The sequence below is a fragment of the Papio anubis genome, chromosome 10, assembly GCF_008728515.1.
Source record: "Papio anubis isolate 15944 chromosome 10, Panubis1.0, whole genome shotgun sequence".
Classification (NCBI taxonomy): Eukaryota; Metazoa; Chordata; class Mammalia; order Primates; family Cercopithecidae; genus Papio; species Papio anubis.
Window position 1 is genome coordinate 73,822,688 of NC_044985.1, and position 21,898 is coordinate 73,844,585.

At 39.4% G+C, this 21,898-nt stretch overlaps 1 protein-coding gene across 2 annotated transcripts in view; it reads left to right on the forward strand.

The window, feature by feature from the left end:
• The window catches only part of C10H2orf88 (chromosome 10 C2orf88 homolog), a 195,396-nt gene that overhangs the window by 97,510 nt on the left and 75,988 nt on the right, over window positions 1-21,898 (forward strand). The window lies entirely within an intron of this gene.

The following is a 21,898-nucleotide window of genomic DNA, read 5'->3' on the forward strand; positions in this document are numbered from 1 at the left end:
ATTTTGAGAGATTAAGTCTTCCAGGACGAGCCTAGGTTACCATTTAAGGCACTTATGCAGGCAATAATAAGCCTCCCTGCCTTAAAATTACATGGATAGACAGACAGACAGATAGAGAGACAGAGAAAAGAAGAGATATCAAGAAGCAGAGTTCTCAGGATCTATATCCTGGGGGTATGGGGGAAAGTAGCAGAGTTCATACCAGAATGTGCACATGTACACACACACAAAACCTAAAAACAATTGTTTCTTGTGTTTGTTTTAAATTTTACACACATTATATACTTTGTTTCTGTTTATTTTATTCAACATCATGGTTTTTTTGTGTTTTTTGTTTGTTTGTTTGCTTGTTTTGTTTTGTTTTGTTTTGTTTTTGAGATGGAGTCTTGCTCTGTCGCCCAGGCTGGAGTGCAGTGGCGCGATCTCAGCTCACTGCAACCTCTGCCTCCCGGGTTCAAGCAGTTCTCTGCCTCAGCCTCCTGAGTAGCTGGGACTACAGGTGCCCACCACCACGCCCAGCTAATTTTTTGTATTTCTAGTAGAGATGGGGTTTCACCGTGTTAGCCAGGATCAACATCATGTTTTAAAATTTTTTCATATTGCTAGATTTACAAAAAAGTATTTTCTTCCCACTTCTGCATGAGAACATGGTATATTCATCCATTTATGTTGGCCTTATTTGTAACCTTTAATAGAATTTTACATTTTTTTATTGTTGATTTATGTAGGGAGACTTGTTAATGTTTTTGTTACAGTTGTAAGTGATATCTTATTTTCTAATTGTCAGAAAGAGGAACACTATAGATTCTTATATGTTGATCTCAAATTTACTTCTTATTTCTTTGTATTTACTTAGTTTCAGGCTTGTCTTTTGTTGTCCAGGACCTACAGTGTTCTGTGTCAAAAATAAGGACCTGTCTTATTCCCAAATGCTGAATGTAAAGGGAATGCCTCTAAGGTTTTTCTATTAATATGATTTTTAATAGGTTTTTGATAGATAACTATCAAAGTAAGGGAATTCCCTTCCATTTTTAATTTTCTGATAAGCTTTTTATTATATGTAGTTGTTGAACATTATCAAATTCTTTTTCTACATCTGTTGAGTTAGTCAAATGACTTTCCTCCTTTAGATCTGGCCTTTCTGATTTTAACCATACTTGATCATGATGTGGTGTTATTGTTATTATTATTTACAGCATTTTGGATTCAGTTAATATTTTAGGACTTTTGCATCTATGCTTATATGTGAAATTGCCCATAATTTCTTTTCTTCTCTTATCTGTATCAGGTTTAGTGTGAAGACTATGCTAGTACTACAAAATGAATTAAGTAGCTTTCCCACTAATTGGGAAAACTGTAAAACAGTCTAGACGTGGCCAATTTTGGAAGGTCTTTTTTATTATTAAATAACTGGCCAGATTTTCTTAGTTCCATTAGTCTATTCAAGTTTCCTTTCACCTTGGGAAATTTTGAAATTTTATTTTTTTCTAAAACTTATTTCTGTTTCATCAATTTTTTTTTTCAAATTTACTAACTTAAAATTCAGGGTATTCTCTCAAAATTTAAGAAATCCTATAAGTCTTTCAGCTATTTTCACTTTTTTGTGCATTATATTATTTATTCACACCTTCCTTCCTTTTTCTTTTGTTCAGCGTTTTTGTTTAGTTTGAAGTCTTTTGAAATTTTCCTCATGATGTTCTCCTTAATTTGTTATCTCTTTAATCAGTAACTGAGAGAGGGTCAATCTAATAGAATGGGCAAGAGTTTCACAAAAGACACTCAACTTATGTGTGTGTGTGTGTTAATATATTTGTATGCATTCTTCCAAGTTTAACGTAGTACTGCATTTCTTTAACAGTATGATCAGTTGGGCCCATTAACAGCGTTATAATTATTGCTGTCATCTTTTGGGTCATCATTTTACTCCAGACAGCATATCATCTCAACTGCACAATGGATCTCTAGAGTTCTACTTCAGGCCTTCTTTATCACCACTGCCTGGCATACCTGCAAGAACCTCTCACCCTTATGACATATGGACAAACCAAGAAGTGCAGAGGAATTAACACCCGTGGATAACCATTAATCAGTGAAGTATAGGAGCTAGAAGATAAACATTCCTCTTTTCTATCCCAGGAGTAGACAATTCTGGAGTGCATTCTGCATGACTCCTCAGAAGTCCCTCCATAGAGGATGGAGTCCTAGTTTGCCCACTATGGTAATCAACTTGATGCACCCATAAATTGACTTTCCTTTCCTGTTTCATTCTTCCCAGTCCCCTGCCCCTGTTCCTTGAGATACTTTTACAAAGGAATCTGCCTGCATACAAGACCTTGATTCAGGCTTTCTTTTTAAAGGAAACTAGGATAAGACACTGCTTTCTTCCTGGGTTTTGTTTCTTTTCTTCCTCTCCTACCATCTATTGGATAATCAATTTGCTTACGTTGTTCTGAAAGTTACTCTTATTTTACTTTTATTCTTCTGCTGGTTACTCTTAGGTTATTGCACCACCTAAGAGTAGGGAAAATAGCTGAAGCTTTTTGATATCTCAGTCTTTTCCCCAAACAAATCAATGAGCTTCATTGGTTCTTATACTTTGATCTATATCCATATGCCCCAAGTTCCTGTTTGTGTCATTTAGCATTTTAATTCTGGATTCATAAAGATTGAGTGGGTTTATTTGTAGTAATTTCTCATTTAGACAATAAGAAACTCTATAATTCTTTACTCATTCATACTTATCATATCTCACTGCCTACTCCTGGATTCATCTCTCTTTTTTTCCTGGAGTATGGCCTATAATAGTTATTTCAAAAGGGATGTATAATACATTTTCTGAAATTTATTTCTCCTCACACTTAAATTATAGTTTAGCTAGAAAAGAAAGTTTGGATTTTTTTTGTTTTTTGTTTTTTGTTTTTCGAGGTGGAGTCTCGCTCTGTTGCCCAGGCTGGAGTCCAGTGGTGCGATCTCGGTTCACTACAAGCTCCACTTCCTGGGTTCATGCCATTCTCCTGCCTCAGCCTCCCAAGTAACTGGGACTAAAGGCGCCCACTACCACGCCTGGCTAATTTTTTTGTAGTTTTAGTAGAGACGGGGTTTCACCACGCTAGCCACGATGGTCTTGATCTCCTGACCTGGTGATCCACCCACCTTGGCCTCCCAAAGTGTTGGGATTTCAGGCATGAGCCACTATGCCCAGCCAAAAAGAAAGTTTTTAAGAGTAAATGTATTTTCCTTCCAAACTTTGAAAATATAATTGTCTTCTTCTAACCAGTGTTGCTATTCAAAAGTCTGATGCCTAATTTTTGTTTTTTTAATGTGATCTTTTTGAAATTATTATCTTCTTTTTGTGCCTGGAAGCTTTTAGAATTTTCTTTTAGTCTTTGATATTGTTAAATTTTGTTGTAATTTGTTATCTTTATTTCAAAATGCTCATGTTCCTTAGAGATCTAATTGTTTTTCACCTTAGGATCATCTTTATTCCTTGGCATAATCTATTCCCTTGGTTAATGACATTTACCTGGAACAAAAGCCTAGGCTTTGGTTTATAGGGGGTGGGGGGAGAGAGAGAGTGTGTGTGTATGTGTGTGTGTGTGTGAGTGTGTGTATGGGGGAGAAGGGGGAGAGGGAGAGGGGGAGAGAGAGAGAGAAGGAGAAGTAGAAAGGAGAGGGAAGGAGAGACAAGGCAAGAGCATATATTTTAATCTGGATTCCATTATTTCCTATTTTTCCTTTCAAGGGTCTACTTCTCCCTTGGAATATTCTCAGTCCCTCCACTAGAGACACTGTTTATGTCTCAGAACAATGCCTTTCTTTGTGATGTCCTTTCCTGGTCAGAGAATGAGGTGAGGAATGGGAGAAATAGTCAGGGGCCTACGGGACACTACCTCTTCTGACTCCTCACTCCAGCTAGATCCAGGCTCTATCCTATTTTCACATGGCCGCCCCCAGTTGATACTCTTGCTTTCCATCTTCATGAGATGAAAGTAATGGGCAATGTTCTAGGAAGTTCATACTCATGCACTATATACATGTGTATGTGTACATGTTGATGCCTTCCAAATGTTCTGTTTTGCACAGCTCTAATTTCTATGCAAACCTGCAATCCCCTGTCGAACTTTCAACATTAAATAGAAGAGGTATGTTCTCACTCTGGCCACAGCTTGACTGACTCTGATTGTACCTCCAGTATTGTGATACCACAGGAAAAAAAAAAGGGAAAAATAACAGTATGCCATTAGCACTCTTGGTCCATTTTGTGCTTATATTAAAAAATACCTGAGACCAAGTAATTTATAATGAACAGAAATTTATTGGCTCATAGTTCTGGAGGCCGGGAAGTTCAAGATCAAGGAACTGCATCTGGTGAGGGCCTTCTTGCTGTTATTCCCTACCAGAAAACAAAGGGGCAAGAGAGTGCATATGAGAGAGTAAGAGATTGAACTCGCAGCCTCAATCCCTTTTATAATCATCATTTATCCATTCATGAGGGTAGAGCTCTCATAAACCTAAATGCTTCTCACTAGTCCCCATCTCCCAACACTGTAGCATTGGGGATTAAGCTTCCAACACATGCCTTTTGGGAGACACAGTTAAACTATATCACATTTTCTACCTCAATCCATATACCAGTTGTAGCCTGCTAGCCCTCCCCTCCATCCTCACCATCATTTTCTCTCTACATTGGGACTACCTTTTAATTCCTAAGGACCACTCACAGGGTTTGTTTTCACTACTGAGAATGGCTCTGGGTTTTATAAATTTCCATTTCTCTCTTCTGGTGTGCCCAGAGTTGGGTGTGAGGCAGGAGCTGGCAGCCTAGTCTTAGTTTCCCGTCTGACCCAGACCTGGTTTTGATTTATTCTTAAACACTTGTATGGCTATTTAACTTTCTAGGAATGTATTTAGGCAGATTCATACTTTTTCCCCAAGACCCATCACACTACTCTACTACATGAATTTAAAAACTAGCTTACTATGGAAATAATAGATCCAGCTGAAGAGAGGCAGTATAGCCTAGTGATTAATGGTATGAAGGTATGGTGTCAGATGGCCGACCAGGGTTCACATCCCAGCTCATGAGACTCACTAATGGTATGACTTTGAATGAGTTACTTAATCTCTCTAGATCTCAGTTTTCTGATCTCTAAAATGTAAGCAGCTAATACAGATCTTTTCCCCTTGTTATTTTTCTTTACCAGCTAGGCTGTGTTGTGGACCTTCCGTATCATGTAAGCAGCAGTCAGGTGGCAAGGTGTTGTGGAGCTGAAATATAGTGACTTTCTTAAAGAGAAAACTATAAAATTATAAAAGGGCCTGTGCAAGTAAGAACCCCTGAGACTGAAATCTTCATGAGCCTCACTGCAAATTTCCTAGGCTACAATGGGAATGAAAATAGATTCTAACTTAGTGTTATCCTATAATGTTATTGTGAAATATTTTTAATTAATATAGACCCTGGCAAATAGTAAGTATACAATAGGGTTAGCTTTCATTATTCTTGAAGGAAAAAAAAAGTAGGGTTCTGTGTTTAAATTCATGTGGAAATGCTACACACACAGTCTTTCATTCTTAGAGTTTCACAATCCACGTTAACATATTGTAATTGTAACACAGTAATTTAAGTGTGCAGATAATTTGTAGCTTCTTTACTTTGTAGTGGATCTGGTCTTCCCAATGCCCATCACCCACTGCTTAGAAGAACAAAACAAAAACAACAATGCCCAATCCAATCTAAAATTCTATCCAATATTTTAAATAATTCTTTTAGATAGCACTAAACTTCTCTTGCATAAAATACTGTCTCTTATCTAGCCTCTGTCTCTTATCTAGCCTCTTCCTCCCCCAAGAAAGCCAGATATATGAGGAGAGAAGTGTGTGGCTTGTAGAATCTGAAGGCATATGGGAAGACGGACTCTTTGGATCCACAATGAACATACTACATTCGCTGTCTCCTTTGTAGTCTGGGAAGGTCCCGTTTTTGTTTGTTTGCTAACGCAGGCTACTGATACTTCTGGATTAGGCAAAGCTTCCTATGATACCCCCTGACTAACAACCTTTTAGCTCCTGTTGGTGCTATAGACTAGTGCTTCTCAAACTTGAACATGAATAAGAATCACCTGGAGAAATAACTAAAACACAAATTCCTGGGCCTCACCCCCGCAGATTCTGATGAAGTAGGTTTGGGGGTGAGGCCTGCAAATTTAAACTTCGAAGCAGCTCCTAGGTCATGCTGATGCTGATGCTAACTGAAAATAAAAGTTTTCTGCATACTTCCAGATGGTAAGGCTCCCCTCTGAAACCTGTGACTCCCATAAAGGCCTGCCTAAGAAGTCCACCTTCTAGCCACCTTCTGGCTATGATGCTTCGTGGTACCTTCTCTGCCACAACCACCATTGGAAAGATTCTCAGCCAGACTAAGTAACACCCAGGATTCAAGGTAGCTCAGGAAAGCTCGACCTCTTGGCTTCCCTCTGCCTGACCATGCCATATCAATGCTTCCTGGATACAACTGCTCCTGGGGGAAGCCTGAGAGAATTCCTTCTAGGGGACAAGAGCTGCTCCTCTGCCCATGGTGTTCCCCTCACTTCTTGAACACTCCTCTCCATCTCCAGGCCAAAGCCAAGAGAGCAGAAAGTGGTTCACATATCTGTTTCTGTCACTCTCTGCCTCTCTGCGTTGCATCTCCTTCCCTTAACTACCAGACTTGAGAAAGGGAAGGATGTTCTTTCATTTTCTTCTACACCATAATCATTTGTTTTTATTTATGATTATTATTATTATTTCAAGACAGAGTCTCACTCTGTCACTCAGGCTGGAGTGCAGTGGCATGATCTCAGCTCATTGCAACCTCTGTCTCCTGGGTTCAAGCGATTCTCCTGCCTCAGCCTCCCGAGTTGCTGGGATTACAGGCATGCGCCACAACGCCTTGCTACTTTTTTTTACTTTTAGTGGAGACAGGGTTTCACCATGTTGGCCAGGCTGGTCTCAAACTCCTGGCCTCAAGTGATCTACCTGAGTTGACCTCCCAAAGTGCTGGGATCACAGGCATGAGCCACCATGCCCAGACGGTTAAAAATATTCTAGTAGTTTCCCATCTCTTTCGGAATAAAAGCCAAGGCCTATAAGATCCTGCATCCCTAGGCCCCTGGTACCTCTGATCCTGCATCCCTAGTTCTTCCCATGTTCCCTCCTCCAGCCACACTGGCCTCCTTCATGCCCCTTGAACCCCCAGGCACACTGCCCTAAGGCCTTTGCCACAACTATTAGTAACTTCCTGGAAACACAGATTGGAAAACAGGCTAGTGAATAGTTCAATATTCCTCAAAATATGAGATATTATCCCTTTGTTAAATTGAAAGGTAAAAGGCACATCTTTAAACAGAACTCAAGTACTTCTAGGAATAAAAGGCAACTATCATCAAAGCAATTAAAACTATTAATAAACCTGAGTATTACAGCTAGAAAGAATTAGGCTTGAATCCTAGCAGTATAATACTGGGAAAATGACTTGATTTCTTTAATCTTCCTTACTACATAAAGTCAATAAGGTGGTCCTCACTTCTCACATTTCTTTTATGTGTACAGTTCAGTTACCATGGTTTAGTTAAATAATGCCAGTGCCCAACAGCATGATTCAAACTTTGGTTACCATGCTACATTAACTGTGAGTAATTGCATAAAATACAAACTGCTATCAGCTCCTTAAGTCCTCAAATCACTATGTAAATAATAATGCATATCTTGATTAGTGACAAGTCACATCTTTTTTTTTAAAGCCTGATGGCCATTAGTCACTGTGCATCTGTCACTCAGTTCACACTCAAACAGTAAAACATGTAGTTGTGATATAGCTCCAGTGAGTGGAGGAACACCAGGGTTCTTGGTCTTCACGCCGATTTAGATAAAATGACATGGACACACGTGGAGTGGTTTTAAGGAACAGAAAGTTTAATAGGTGAGAAGGCAGAAGGAAGAGGCTCTCCTGTACAGAGATAGAGGGAGGCAGGCTCCAAAGCCTAAAGAGGGAACCCCACGCTTAGGTAATATCAGCCAGTTATATGTGATGACTGGAGGAGGCGGTGTCTGATTTGCATAGGGCTCAGGGTATTGGTTTGACTAGACGTGTCATTCACGTAGCCGCCCCCCTGGGAAAAAACTGGCCCTCCCCCCTTAGTCTTTTAATACACAAATGCAGAGCACCATGATATTCCACACACTTAGGGATATGTGGGGGCGGCCATGCTGCCAGGCACATGTGGGGGCAAGGGCAAGAGGACAACGGTGGGAATCGCCATGTTGGCTGGACCCAGTTTCTAACGGCTTGCATTTGCATATTAAAGGTTGCCAGCCTGAGTCTAAGAGCCAGGGCTTTCATGCTAGATAGAAGCTGCGAAAAAACCTTCCAAGGACCCCTTTTTCCTCTCTCTCTGCCTAGAATAATTTCTTATTAACTCCTACCACAGTTAGTGTTAACTCCTTGGCTCCCAGTGACAAACCCATGTGACATTTTGAAAGAAAACAGATATTCGAAAGAAAAAATTGGCCAAAAAGATGAAGTGCAGCAAATAAACGAAAAGTGATAATGCTGGAAATGAAATTCAAATCGAACATAAATGGAGTTATAGGAGAAATAGTAGACTGAGGGAATGTTAATATTATTGCCATATGAAAGACCCTAGATATACAACTAGAGGAACTTTGTAAAGGCAAACTTATCAACACAAATGAGTGAAGTAGTTGTAATGGAAAAGATGCTGCTGTCTCAGAGCAGGGGTCCCCAGCCCCAGGGCCACGGGCGGGTACCAGTCCATGGCATGTTAGGAATCAGGCCACACAAGAGGAGGTGAGCAGGGGGCAAGTTTGTTTATAGTGTGAGCTCTACTTCCTGTCAGATCAGCTGCAGCATTAGATTCCCATACGAGGGCAAACCCTATTGTAAACTGCTTTACAATTTAAAGACCCCTAGAGGGATCTAGGTTTCACACACCTTATGAGAATCTCCTGATCATCTGAGGTGTAACAGTTTCATTCCGAAACTAACCACTCCCACCCCCTAATTTTTCATGGAAAAATTGTCTTCCATGAAACAAATCCCTGGTGCCAAAAAGGTTGGAGGGCCCTGTCTCAGAGGAAGTGATGCTGGCAAGAAAACGTCACACGAAAGGCAGTGTTAGAGATATTTGATGACATTGAAAGCATAAAGGATACAATTAAAGCTGATACAAACTTAGAAAGGAGTATAAAAATTTGCCAAGGCATAGATATACCTGCGCTGTATTGTGTTATATGATAGGAAGAACAAGACTGGAACCAAACTACTCTTGATTATTTTTGAAGACATAAATCACTTTAATTCTGTATGGTTTTTATGCTTTAAATTGCAGTATGCTAACTTGTTTTATAAATTTTTAAATTTCTCTATATATTTATAACCAGCAGTAGGAAATTTTTTTAAGTTTTGACAGAATTTTTTGAAATTGTAGAGCAACTCTAATTTTTGACTTTGATTATTAGGCTCTCTTGGCACAGTTTCAGGTTGCACAGTCATTTTTAAAGTCCCACACTTCCATGCAAGGCAGAGATTGCTCGGATGTTAAAGGAATTTACTTTACAGGATTGTTGGGCAGATTGAAAGAAGTAGTGCATGTCAACACCAACTATGAGATCTGATATGCATTAGGTTCTTAATGAGTGTTCTCTGTTTTATGTGACTATTACCAGTTGCTTATTCTTTTAGGAATTTGGGGGAGTTCGTGTGATTATGTATGACCTATTTGATAATTAAAATTTGTTAGATTATTAATGTCGGATTTTTTTTTTAATGTATTCCAAACTAAAAATCTAAGTTTTTTCCTTCTTTTTTTTTTTTTCCAGATAGGGTTTTGCAGTGTCACCCAGGCTGGAGTGCAGTGGTGTATCACGGCTCACTGCAGCCTTGCCTTCTTAGGCTCAAGTGATCCTCCCACCCCAGCCTCCCAAGTAGCTGGGACTATAGGCATGTGCCACCACACCTGGCTAATTTTTAAATTTTTTGTAAGGACAGGGTCTCTCTATGTTGCCCAGGCTGGTCATGAACACCTGGGCTCCAGTGATCCTCCTGCCTTGGCCTCCCAAAGGGCTGGGATTACAAGTGTGAGCCACCAGGCGTGGTCTGTTATTTTCTTCAGAACAATTTTTGATAGCTATCTACCCCCTCCAAAATATTCACAAAACTTATGAGTTATTCATGGAATGGAAACACCACATTTATGGGCACTTCCATTGGAAAAGTATTAAAATGGAATTTTAATAAATATGATATTGTTTCATTTCCTTACTTTATTTTCATCTATCTCTGGGTTTTCCCTTTAAAAATAAAAAGTGCCAAGTTCCTTTAAAATATGCTTTTGGGGATTAAGGAATTAATATTACATGAAGCTCATTTGGGGAACTACTAATGGAAGTACCATAATGATTATAGACAGGTAGACTTTTCAAAGGAATCAGGTCAGCAAGACTGATTCTTACGTGGAAATTTTAGGACCCAAAGAAAGCAATGGAAACAAAGAGAGCAGTAAGTATATACTTACTACTTAGAAGTTGGCCCTGTATTGAAATTAGAAGCTTAAAATACCCACGAGATTTTTTTTTTTTTTTTTTTAACTACATGATCATGTGTTTTGCTGATGAGTGAGAAGTTCTTTGAGGGGAAATTTGTGAGTTTTAATGCTCTTGAAAAACAATGTATCTGTTAACGGGATCTAGGTAGGCTACTGAACTGATTGATAAACTGAGTATGGCTTGTATCAGCTTTTGTCTTAAGGGAGAAGTAACAATTATTTAACCAATCAAATGACAAAGTACTTGTGGATAGATATTTTAAAAGAAGCAGTTGAGCTAAGACTGCAACCTAGTGGTGAGTTTGTAACTGAAAAAAAAGTGACTGCATTCATTCTAGGCCATTGATAAAAGGGGCATTTGAATTCAAGATGAGAATGAACAGGCAGAAGTCCATTGTGCCCTTGTGAAGACTAATCTGAAATCATGGTGGAGCAGGGCTAAAAATGGGGAAAGGATGGCTGTTACCATATCCCTGAGGCTGTTAATTTTGTGTATTTTCTACTTTATCAGAAGCTTCTGCTCACTTACATCAGTTTCTTTGTCTCTTTAAAGATGAAGACCTTGACAAAAGCACCATAGTTTATCTTCTCACACTGGTTGCACTTAGTTTATTTGTTTAATCAGTTTCACTTTACAACAGACTTCTGTTTCCTTTTATTTTTGTAATTAAGGTAATTCAGATCATACTCTTCTTTAATTCCAGTAAGTTTTTCATGTGAGAGGATTCCAAGATGATTCTAAATGTCATTCTCATTCTTTGACTCCCTAATAGTCCTTGGGTTTTTACTGTTTAATGTAGCCTTTGTTCCTTGCAAACGCTTATTACTAACTATATTTATTATTTTCACATTGCATTGTATTAATATGGAAAATATTATTGACATGGTAATGCTCAGACTTTGTTCTTTTAATGATGATCACCTCTCTCTCTCTCTCTCTCTCTCTCTCTCTCTCTCTCTCTCTTTTATTTTTCTTTTGTTAGAGACAGGGACTTGCTCTGTCACCCAGCTTGGAGTGCAGTGGCATGATCATAGCTCACTGTAACCCTGAACGCTTAGGCTCATGCTATCCTCCTACTTTGGCCTCCTGAGTAGGTGGGACTATAGGCATATGCCACCATGCCCAGCTAATTAAAAAAAAATTTTTATAGAGACAAGGTCTCGCTATGTTGCCCAAGCTGGTCTTAAACTCCTGGCCTCAAGTGATCCTCCTGCCTGAGCCTCCCAAAGCACTGGGATTACAGACCTCCACACACACTAAATATAGAATATTCAAGAAACATAGTATAAGAACTTGAATATTTTAATTGTTATATAACTTATTCTGAGTTTTAAAATCTACATGTATCTTATCTTAATTTTTCTCATTTTCTCATCAATCCTTTTTAAGCATATATTTAAGAATTTGTTCAGTGTTTCTTCATTTTTTAAAATTATTATTATACTGTAAGTTCTAGGGTACATGTGCACAACGTGCAGGTTTGTTACATATGTGCCATGTTGGTGTGCTGCACCCATTAACATTAGATATTCGTCATTTACATTAGGTATATCTCCTAATGCTATCCCTCCCCCCTCCCCCCACCCCACAACAGGCCCCAGTGTGTGGATGTTCCCTCCTGTGTCCAAGTTGATCTCATTGTTAAATTCCCACCCATGAGTGAGAAAATTTCATGGGTGTTTAGTTTTCAGGCTTTTGCGATAGTTTGCTGAGAATGATAGTTTATGCCAGCATCCATGTCTCATAAAGGATATGAACTCATCCTTTTTATTGCCTAGTATTCCATGGTGTATATGTGCTTACATTTTCTTTTTTTTTTTTTTTTTTTTTTTTTTGAGACAGAGTCTGCTCTGCCCAGGCTGGAGGCAGGGCTGGATCTCTCAGCCTACTGGGGCAGCCTGGCCCCGGTTTACGCCATTCCCTTCCTGCCTCAGCTCTCCCGAGTAGCTGGGATCAGGCGCCCGGGCCACCTCGGGCCTCGCTAGTTTTTGTATTTTTTAGTAGAGACGTAAGGTTTTAAATGTGTTAGCCAGGGATGGTCTCTGGATCTTCTGACCTCGTGATCCACCTGTCTCGGCCTCCCAAGTAGCTGGGATTATGGCTTGAGCCATCATGCCCGCTGCCTGCATACATTTTCTTAATCCAGTCTGTCACTGATGGACATTTGGGTTGATTCCAAGTCTTTGCTATTGTGAATAGTGCTGCAATAAACATACATGTGCATGTGTCTTTATAGCAGCATGATTTATAATCCTTTGGGTATATACCCAGCAATGGGATGGCTGGGTCAAATGGTATCTCTAGTTCTAGATCCTTGAGGAATCGCCACACTGTTTTCCACAATGGTTGAACTAGTTTACAGTCCCACCAACAGTGTAAAAGTGTTCCTATTTCTCCACATCCTCTCCAGCACCTGTTGTTTCCTGCCTTTTTAATGATTGCCATTCCAACTGGTGTGAGATGGTATCTCATTGTGGTTTTGATTTGCATTTCCCTGATGGCCAGTGATGATGAGCATTTTTTTCATGTGTCTGTTGGCTGTATGAATGTCTTCTTTTGAGAAGTGTCTGTTCATATCCTTTGCCCACTTTTTGATGGGGTTGCTTGTTTTTTTCTTGTAAATTTGTTTGAGTTCTTTGTTGGTTCTAGATATTAGCCCTTTGTCAGATGAGTAGATTGTAAAAATTTTCTCCCATTCTGTAGGTTGCCTGTTCACTCTGATGTTAGTTTCTTTTGCTGTGCAGAAGCTATTTAGTTTAATTAGATCCCATTTGTCAATTTTGGCTTTTGTTGCCATTGCTTTTGGTGTTTTAGACATGAAGTCCTTGCCCATGCCTGTGTCCTGAATGGTATTACCTAGGTTTTCTTCTAAGATTTTTATGGTTTTAGTTCTAACATTTAAGTCTCTAATCCATCTTGAATTAATTTTCGTATGAGGAGTAAGGAAAGGATTCAGTTTCAGCTTTCTATTTATGGCTAGCCAATTTTCCCAGCACCATTTATTAAATAGGGAATCCTTTCCCCATTTCTTGTTTCTCTCAGGTTTGTCAAAGATCAGATGGCTGTAGATGTGGTATTATTTCTGAGGGCTCTGTTCTGTTCCATTGGTCTATATCTCTGTTTTGGTACCAGTACTATGCTATTTTGGTTACTGTAGCCTTGTAGTATAGTCTGAAGTCAGGTAGCATGATGCCTCAGCTTTGTTCTTTTGGCTTAGGATTGTCTTGGCAATGCGGGGTCTTTTTTGGTTCCATATGAACTTTAAAGCAGTTTTTTCCAATTCTGTGAAGAAACTCATTGGTAGCTTAATGAGGATGGCATTGAATCTATAAATTACCTTGGGCAGTATGGCCATTTTCACAATACTGATTCTTCCTATCCATGAGCATGGAATGTTCTTCCATTTGTTTGTGTCCTCTTTTATTTCTCTGAGCAGTGGTTTGTAGTTCTCCTTGAAGAGGTCCTTTACATCCCTTGTCAGTTGGATTCCTAGGTATTTTATTCTCTTTGAAGCTATTGTGAATGGGAGTTCATTCATGATTTGGCTCTGTTTGTCTGTTACTGGTGTATAAGAATGCTTGTGATTTTTGCACATTGATTTTGTATCCTGAGACATTGCTGAAGTTGCTTATCAGCTTAAGGAGATTTTGGGCTGAGACGATAGGGTTTTCTAAATATACAATCATGTCATCTGCAAACAGAGACAATTTGACTTCTTCTCTTCCTAACTGAATACACTTGATTTCTTTCTCTTGCCTGATTGCCCTAGCCGGAACTTCCAACACTATGTTGAATAGGAGTGGTGAGAGAGGGCATCCCTGTCTTGTGCCAGTTTTCAAAGGGAATGCTTCCAGTTTCTGCCCATTCAGTATGATATTGGTGGGTTTGTCATAAATAGCTCTTATTATTTTGAGATATGTTCCATCAATACCGAATTTATTGAGAGTTTTTAGCATGAAGGGCTGTTGAATTTTGTCAAAGACCTTTTCTGCATCTATTGAGATAATAATGTGGTTTTTGTCTTTGGTTCTGTTTATATGCTGGATTACATTTATTGATTTGCATATGTTGAACCAGCCTTGCATCCCAGGGATGAAGCCCACTTGATCATGGTGGACAAGCTTTTTGATGTGCTGCTGGATTCGGTTTGCCAGTATTTTATTGAGGATTTTTGCATTGATGTTCCTCAGGGATATTGGTCTAAAATTCTCTTTTTTTTTGTTGTGTCTCTGCCAGGCTTTGGTATCAGGATGATGCTGGCCTCATAAAATAAGTAAGGGAGGATTCCCTGTTTTCCTATTGATTGGAATAGTTTCAGAAGGAATGGTACCAGCTCCTCCTTGTACCTCTGGTAGAATTCAGCTGTGAATCCATCTGGTCCTGGACTTTTTTGATTGGTAGGCTATTAATTATTGCCTCAATTTCAGAGCCTGCTATTGGTCTATTCAGGGATTCAACTTCTTCCTGGTTTAGTCTTGGGAGAGTGTAAGTGTCCAGGAAATTATCCATTTCTTCTAGGTTTTCTAGTTTATTTGCATAGAGGTGTTTATAGTATTCCCTGATGGCAGTTTGTATTTCTGTGGGATTGGTGGTGATATCCCCTTTATCATTTTTTATTGCATCTATTTGATTCTTCTCTCTTTTCTTGTTTATTAGTCTTGCTAGCGGTCTATCAATTTTGTTGATCTTTTCAAAAAACCAACTCCTGGATTCATAGATTTTTGGAGGGTTTTTTGTGACTCTATCTCCTTCAGTTCTGCTCTGATCTTAGTTATTTCTTGCCTTCTGCTAGCTTTTGAATATGTTTGCTCTTGCTTCTCTAGTTCTTTTAATTGTGATGTTAGGGTGTCAATTTTAGATCTTTCCTCCTTTCTTTTGTGGGCATTTAGTGCTATAAATTTCCCTCTACACACTGCTTTAAATGTGTCCCAGAGATTGTGGTATGTTGTATCTTTGTTCTCATTGGTTTCAAAGAACATCTTAATTTCTGCCTTCATTTCATTATGTACCCAGTAGTCATTCAGGAGCAGGTTGTTCAGTTTCCATGTAGTTGAGCAGTTTTGATTGAGTTTCTTAGTCCTGAGTTCTAGTTTGATTTCACTGTGGTCTGAGAGACAGTTTGTTATAATTTCTGTTCTTTTACATTTGCTGACGAATGCTTTACATCCAACTATGTGGTCAGTTTTGGAATAAGTGCGATGTGGTGCTGAGAAGAAGGTATATTCTGTTGTTTTGGGGTGGAGAGTTTTGTAGATGTCTATTAGGTCCACTTGGTGCAGAGTGGAGTTCAATTCCTGGATATCCTTGTTAACTTTCTGTCTCATTGATCTGTCTAATGTTGACAGTGGGGTGTTAAAGTCTCCCATTATTATTGTATGGGAGTCTAAGTCTCTTTGTAAGTCTCTAAGGACTTGGTTTATGAATCTGGGTGCTCCTGTATTGGATGCATATATATTTAGGATAGTTAGCTGTTTCTGATGAATTGATCCCTTTACCATTATGTAATGGCCTTCTTTGTCTCTTTGATCTTTGATGGTTTAAAGTCTATTTTATCAGAGACTAGGATTGCAACCCCTGCCTTTTTTGTTTTCCATTTTCTTGGTAGATCTTCCTCCATCCCTTTATTTTGAGCCTGTGTGTGTCTCTACATGTGAGATGGGTCTCCCGAATACAGCAAACTGATGGGTCTTGACTGTTTATCCAATTTGCCAGTCTGTATCTTTTAATTGGACCATTTAGTCCATTTACATTTAAGGTTAATATTGTTGTGTGTGAACTTGATCCTGTCATTATGCTATTAGCTGGTTATTTTGCTCGTTAGTTGATGTAGTTTCTTCCTATCATCGATGAACTTTACATTTTGGCATGTTTTTGCAATGGCTGGTACCTGTTGTTCCTTTCCATGTTTAGTGCTTCCTTCAGGATCTCTTGTAGGGCAGGCTTGGTGGTGACAAAATCTCTAAGCATTTGCTTGTCTGTAAAGGATTTTATTTCTCCTTCACTTATGAAACTTAGTTTGGCTGGATATGAAATTCTGGGTTGAAAATTCTTTTCTTTAAGAATGTTGAATATTGGCCCCCACTCTCTTCTGGCTTGTAGAGTTTCTGCCGAGAGATCTGCTGTTAGTCTGCTGGGCTTCCCTTTGTGGGTAACCCAACCTTTCTCTCTGACTGCCCTTAACATTTTTTCCTTCATTTCAACTTTGGTGAATCTGACAATTATGTGTCTTGGAGTTGCTCTTCTCAAGGAGTATCTTTGTGGTGTTCTCTGTATTTCCTGAATTTGAATGTTGGCATGCCTTACTAGGTTGGGGAAGTTCTCCTGGATGATATCCTGCAGAATGTTTTCCAACTTGGTTCCGTTTTCCCCATCACTTTCAGGCACATCAATCAGAGGTAGATTTGGTCTTTTCACATAATCCCATATTTCCTGGAGGCTTTGTTCATTTCTTTTTACTCTTTTTTCTCTACACTTCTCTTCTCGCTTCATTTCATTCATTTGATCTTCAATCACTGATACTCTTTCTTCCAGTTGATCGAGTCAGTTACTGAAGCTTGTGCATTTGTCATGTAGTTCTCATGTTATGGTTTTCATCTCTGTCAGTTCTTTTATGATCTTCTCTGCATTGATTATTCTAGTTATCCATTCTTCCATTCTTTTTTCAAGGTTTTTAGTTTCTTTGCGCTGGGTACGTAGTTCCTCCTTTAGCTCTGAGAAGTTTGATTGACTGAAGCCGCCTTCTCTCAACTCATCAAAGTCATTCTCCATCCAGCTTTGTTCCATTGCTGGTGATGAGCTGCATTCCTTTGAAGGGGGAGATGCACTCTGATTTTTGAATTTACAGCTTTTCTGCACTGCTTTTTCCCCATCTTTGTGGTTTTATCTGCCTTTGGTCTTTGATGATGGTGATGTACAGATGGGGTTTTGGTGTGGGTGTCCTTTCTGTTTGTTAGTTTTTCTTCTAACAGTCAGGACCCTCAGCTACAGGTCTGTTGGAGTTTGCTTGAGGTCCACTCCAGACCCTATTTGCCTGGGTATCAGCATCGGAGGCTGCAGAAGATAGAATATTGCTGAATGGCAAGTGTTGCTGTCTGATTCTTGCTCTGGAAGCTTTGTCTCAGAGGTGTACCCAGCGATGTGAGGTGTCAGACTGTGCCTAGTGGGGGATGTCTCTCAGTTAGGCTACTCAGGGGTCAGGGACCTGCTTGAGCAGGCAGTCTGTCCGTTCTCAGATCTCAACTTCTGTGCTGGGAGAACCACTGCTCTCTTCAAAGCTGTCAGACAGGGGCTTTTACATCCGCAGAGGATTCTGATGCTTTTTGTTTAGCTATGCCCTGTCCCCAGAGGAGGAGTCTACAGAGGCACGCAGGCCTCCTTGAGCTGAGGTGGGCTCCAGCCAATTCAAGCTCCTGGTGGCTTTGTTTACCTACTTAAGCCTCAGCAATGGTGGGCGCCCCTCCCCCAGCCTCACTGCTGCCTTGCAGTTAGATCTTAGACTGCTGTGCTAGCAATAAGGGAGGCTCCATGTGGGTGGGACCCTCCGGGCCAGGTGTGGGATATAATTTCCTGGTGTGCCGTTTGCTAAGACCCTTGGTAAAGTGCAGTATTAGGGTGGGAGTTACCCAATTTTCCAGGTGTTGTGTGTCTCAGTTTCCCTTGGCTAGGAAAAGGAATTCCCGTCCCCCTTGCACTTCCCACGTGAGGTGATGCCTTGCCCTGCTTCAGCTCTCCCTGGTTGGGCTGCACCTGCTGACCAGCACCGACTGTCTGACACACCCCAGTGAGATGAACCCGGTACCTCAGTTGAAAATGCAGAAATCACCTGTCTTCTGTGTCGCTCATGCTGGGAGCTGGAGGCTGGAGCTGTTCCTATTCGGCCATCTTGGGTGCCCCCCCATTTCTTGATTTTTATTGTCAAATCATCCTTGCTCCTTAGCACTCTGATTTTTACTTAGCTTATGTTAACTTTCCTTTATATAATTTTATTTTACCTGCAAAACTACCTGTGATTTGTTTGTTTCCTCCTTCCAAATGTTTTTCCCTGGCAAAGCTTGATATTTAGGTGTGAAGGTTGGTTATTCTGTGTGCTGTAAAATCAGTCCTGTGCTTTCATAAGGATTATCAAAAGATAATATTATTAGCTTTTAAATTCTTTCTCCACTTCAGATCTTCCACATTTAATTTAAGTGTATTTTCAGAAAATGTCAAATTATCTCAAATGTATATGCTTCTAAGTTTGGAAGGTGTGAATCCATAGCTTTGCTGATAGCTCAGGATTGCAAGACTTACCACAGTAAATTGTACAGAAAGCCCACCCCTGTCAGTGTAATGATGCTGTGATGGCTAATTTTAGGAGCCAACTAACCTGGATTAAGAAAAATCTAGCAACCTGGTAAAGCATTATTTTTGGTTGTGTCTAAGAGGGTGTTTCCAGAGGAAATTAGCATGAGTCTGAGTGCATGTAGGTGGAGAAGATCCACCCTCAATGTGAGTAGCCACCATCCAATCAGCTGGGGAACTCATGAGAACAAAAACAGAAATGATGAATGTATTGATCTATCTCCTGGAGCTGGGATACACTAATCTCCTACCTTAGACAACAGAACTCCACGGATTTCTGGACTCAAGTCCTTTGGACTCAAGGATTTACACCAGCAGTGTCCCTGGTTCTTAGGTCTTCTGCCTCATACTGAGAATTATACGATCAGCTGCCCTGGTTCTGAGGCTTTCAGACTATGAGCCATGCTACCGGCATCTCAGGGTCTCCAGACTGCAGATGGCCTGTCATGGGACTTCTTAATCACCATAACAGTGTGAGCCAATTCCCCTGATAAGTCCCCTGTCATATCTGTGTAGTCATGTGTCACCTAACAACAGATGTATGTTCTGAGAAATGCATTGTTAGGCAGTTTCATTGCTTTGCAAACATGACAGAGTATACTTACACAAACCTAGAGGGTGTAGCCTACTGCACACCTAGGCTATATGGTATACCCTATAACTTCTAGTCTACAAACCTGTACACCATGTTACTCTACCGAATGCTATAGGCAACTGTAATGCAGTGGTAAATATGTGTATATCTAAATATAGAAAAGGTACTTTAAAACTACAGTATAAAAGATTTTTAAATGGCAGGAGCACAAGACCAGCCTGGGCAGCATGGTAAAACCCTATCTCTACAAAAAATAAGAAAATTAGCCAGGCATGGTCATGCACACCTGTAGCCCCAGCTACTCAGAAGTCTGAGATGGGAGGATCACTTGAGCCCAGCATTTCAAGGCTGCAGTATGCTGTGATCAAACCACTGCACTCTATCCTGGGTGACAGAGACCCTGTCTCTTAGCTTACTGTAACTTTCTTACTTTATAAAACCTTTTTAATTTTTAAAGATTTTTCTACTCTTTTGTAATAATTCTTAGCTTAAAACATAAACACATTATACATCTGTACAAAAATATTTTTCTTTATGCCCTTACTCTATAAACTTTTCTTCTATTTTTAAAATTTTTATTTTTTACTTTTAAACTTTTTCGTTAAAAACTAAGACAAAAACACACACATTAGCCTAGGCTACACAGGGTCAGAATCATCAATATCATTGTTTCCACCTCCATATGTTGTCCTCCTGGAAGACTTCTAGCTTTCTAGGATCTTGGGTAGCCCAGTTCCACCCACAGAGTTTTTTCTCTTCTAACCCCATATCCCCAAATGACCACCAAGAGTAATAAGTCAATGGGATATTGAGAAGTGAATAATGGATTTATGGATAATATATCCTGGACAAGCTGAGTACTTGTGCGTATTTGAGAGATGTGGCAAATATTAAAGCTGTCTAAAGGTAGCTTTTATACTACTACGAAATAAAAATATATGTAAAAAAACACCATAAAGTTTATTAGCCACTCAAGATCTGTAGGAGGAAATTATATTCAGGTATTATATTAGAACATGAATAATGTATTAATCTAAATCTGAGTCAAACCATACCAAGAAGGCAATGTTTACTACCACTGAAGTTATTTTATAAATTTAGTTATATTTTTGTAAACTTATATCAACATCATTTTTGTTTCATATCTTTTTTATTTCTCCCTTCTCTGGCCATTCCACCAACAGTCCCAGATGACCATAAACAATGTTTCCCAAAGCATGGTACATATGGTGCTGATGGTACCTGAGATGGTTTTATGTGATTCAAGGAGGTTTTACTTTTACAGTCAATATATATAATAAAACAATATAATGAAACACATCAACCTGCAAATTCACAGATATAAAATTTAAATAAGTTTATACAAAATAAAGTGAGTCAATTTAATAAAGTAATAAGGAAATAACAGTAGGGGTGGCACTCAGAGGGGAAAAATGTGAGGGTGGCACTCAATGTGGAAATACAGCTATATATTATAGGGAAAGAAACTGATTCTTAGTATGAAATGGCATTTGTGTCTTTTTCCTCTAATGGAGCTCATGTCTCTTTAGGAAAGTGAAATAGCAATTTTCATTGGGGTCTTAGAGAGCATTATTTAGGGGGTCCACACGCCCTATCTAATCAAACTGGCAAAAATCCAATGAGAGGTCAAAAAAGAAACCAATGCATCTAAAGAACTTAAAAATGCTTGGAATATACAGAGGGTGTTTTTACAGGGAATCTGGACATGGTAATAACCAAGAGTGTTTAGAGCTAAAGATGGATTAATCAGAAATCTATTCAGAAGGCACAGAAGGCGGCCAACCTTTACTCAGCTAATCTATGGTCTTGACAAAGGGCAAGTGCTACAGGAACTGTAACGGAGAAGGAGAGGGAGCGCAATGGCACTGGAGTCCAGTGCTGGGTCTGCCAAAGATTGGTCATATGCTCCAGGGCAGCCCATTTAAATCGGGATAGTTTAAACACAGAGATAATACATGTTTATGATGTACATCTTCAATGAATGCTTAATAAATGCATTGCTTTTCCTCCTACCCAGATTTGCCATCATAGGTTTTTGGTTTGTTTACATGCTTCTTTCCATGTGTATATATTCATAAAACTGATGTAATACATATTATACAAAACAAAACAAACAACAAAATCCCTCAACGTAGAAATGTATGAAGAAGAAAAGTCTCTAATAGTATAACAATCTAAAGGTGACATACTAAACTTAAGAGCTATGTATCTTTATAGGATTTCCATGTTGCACATCCCCCTTCAGGGGATGCCAGTCAATTGATTATCATAGAAGACTATGAATGATGTCTCCTTGCACTTCAGAAAACACCTACCATATATGGTAGCTCTGTTTAT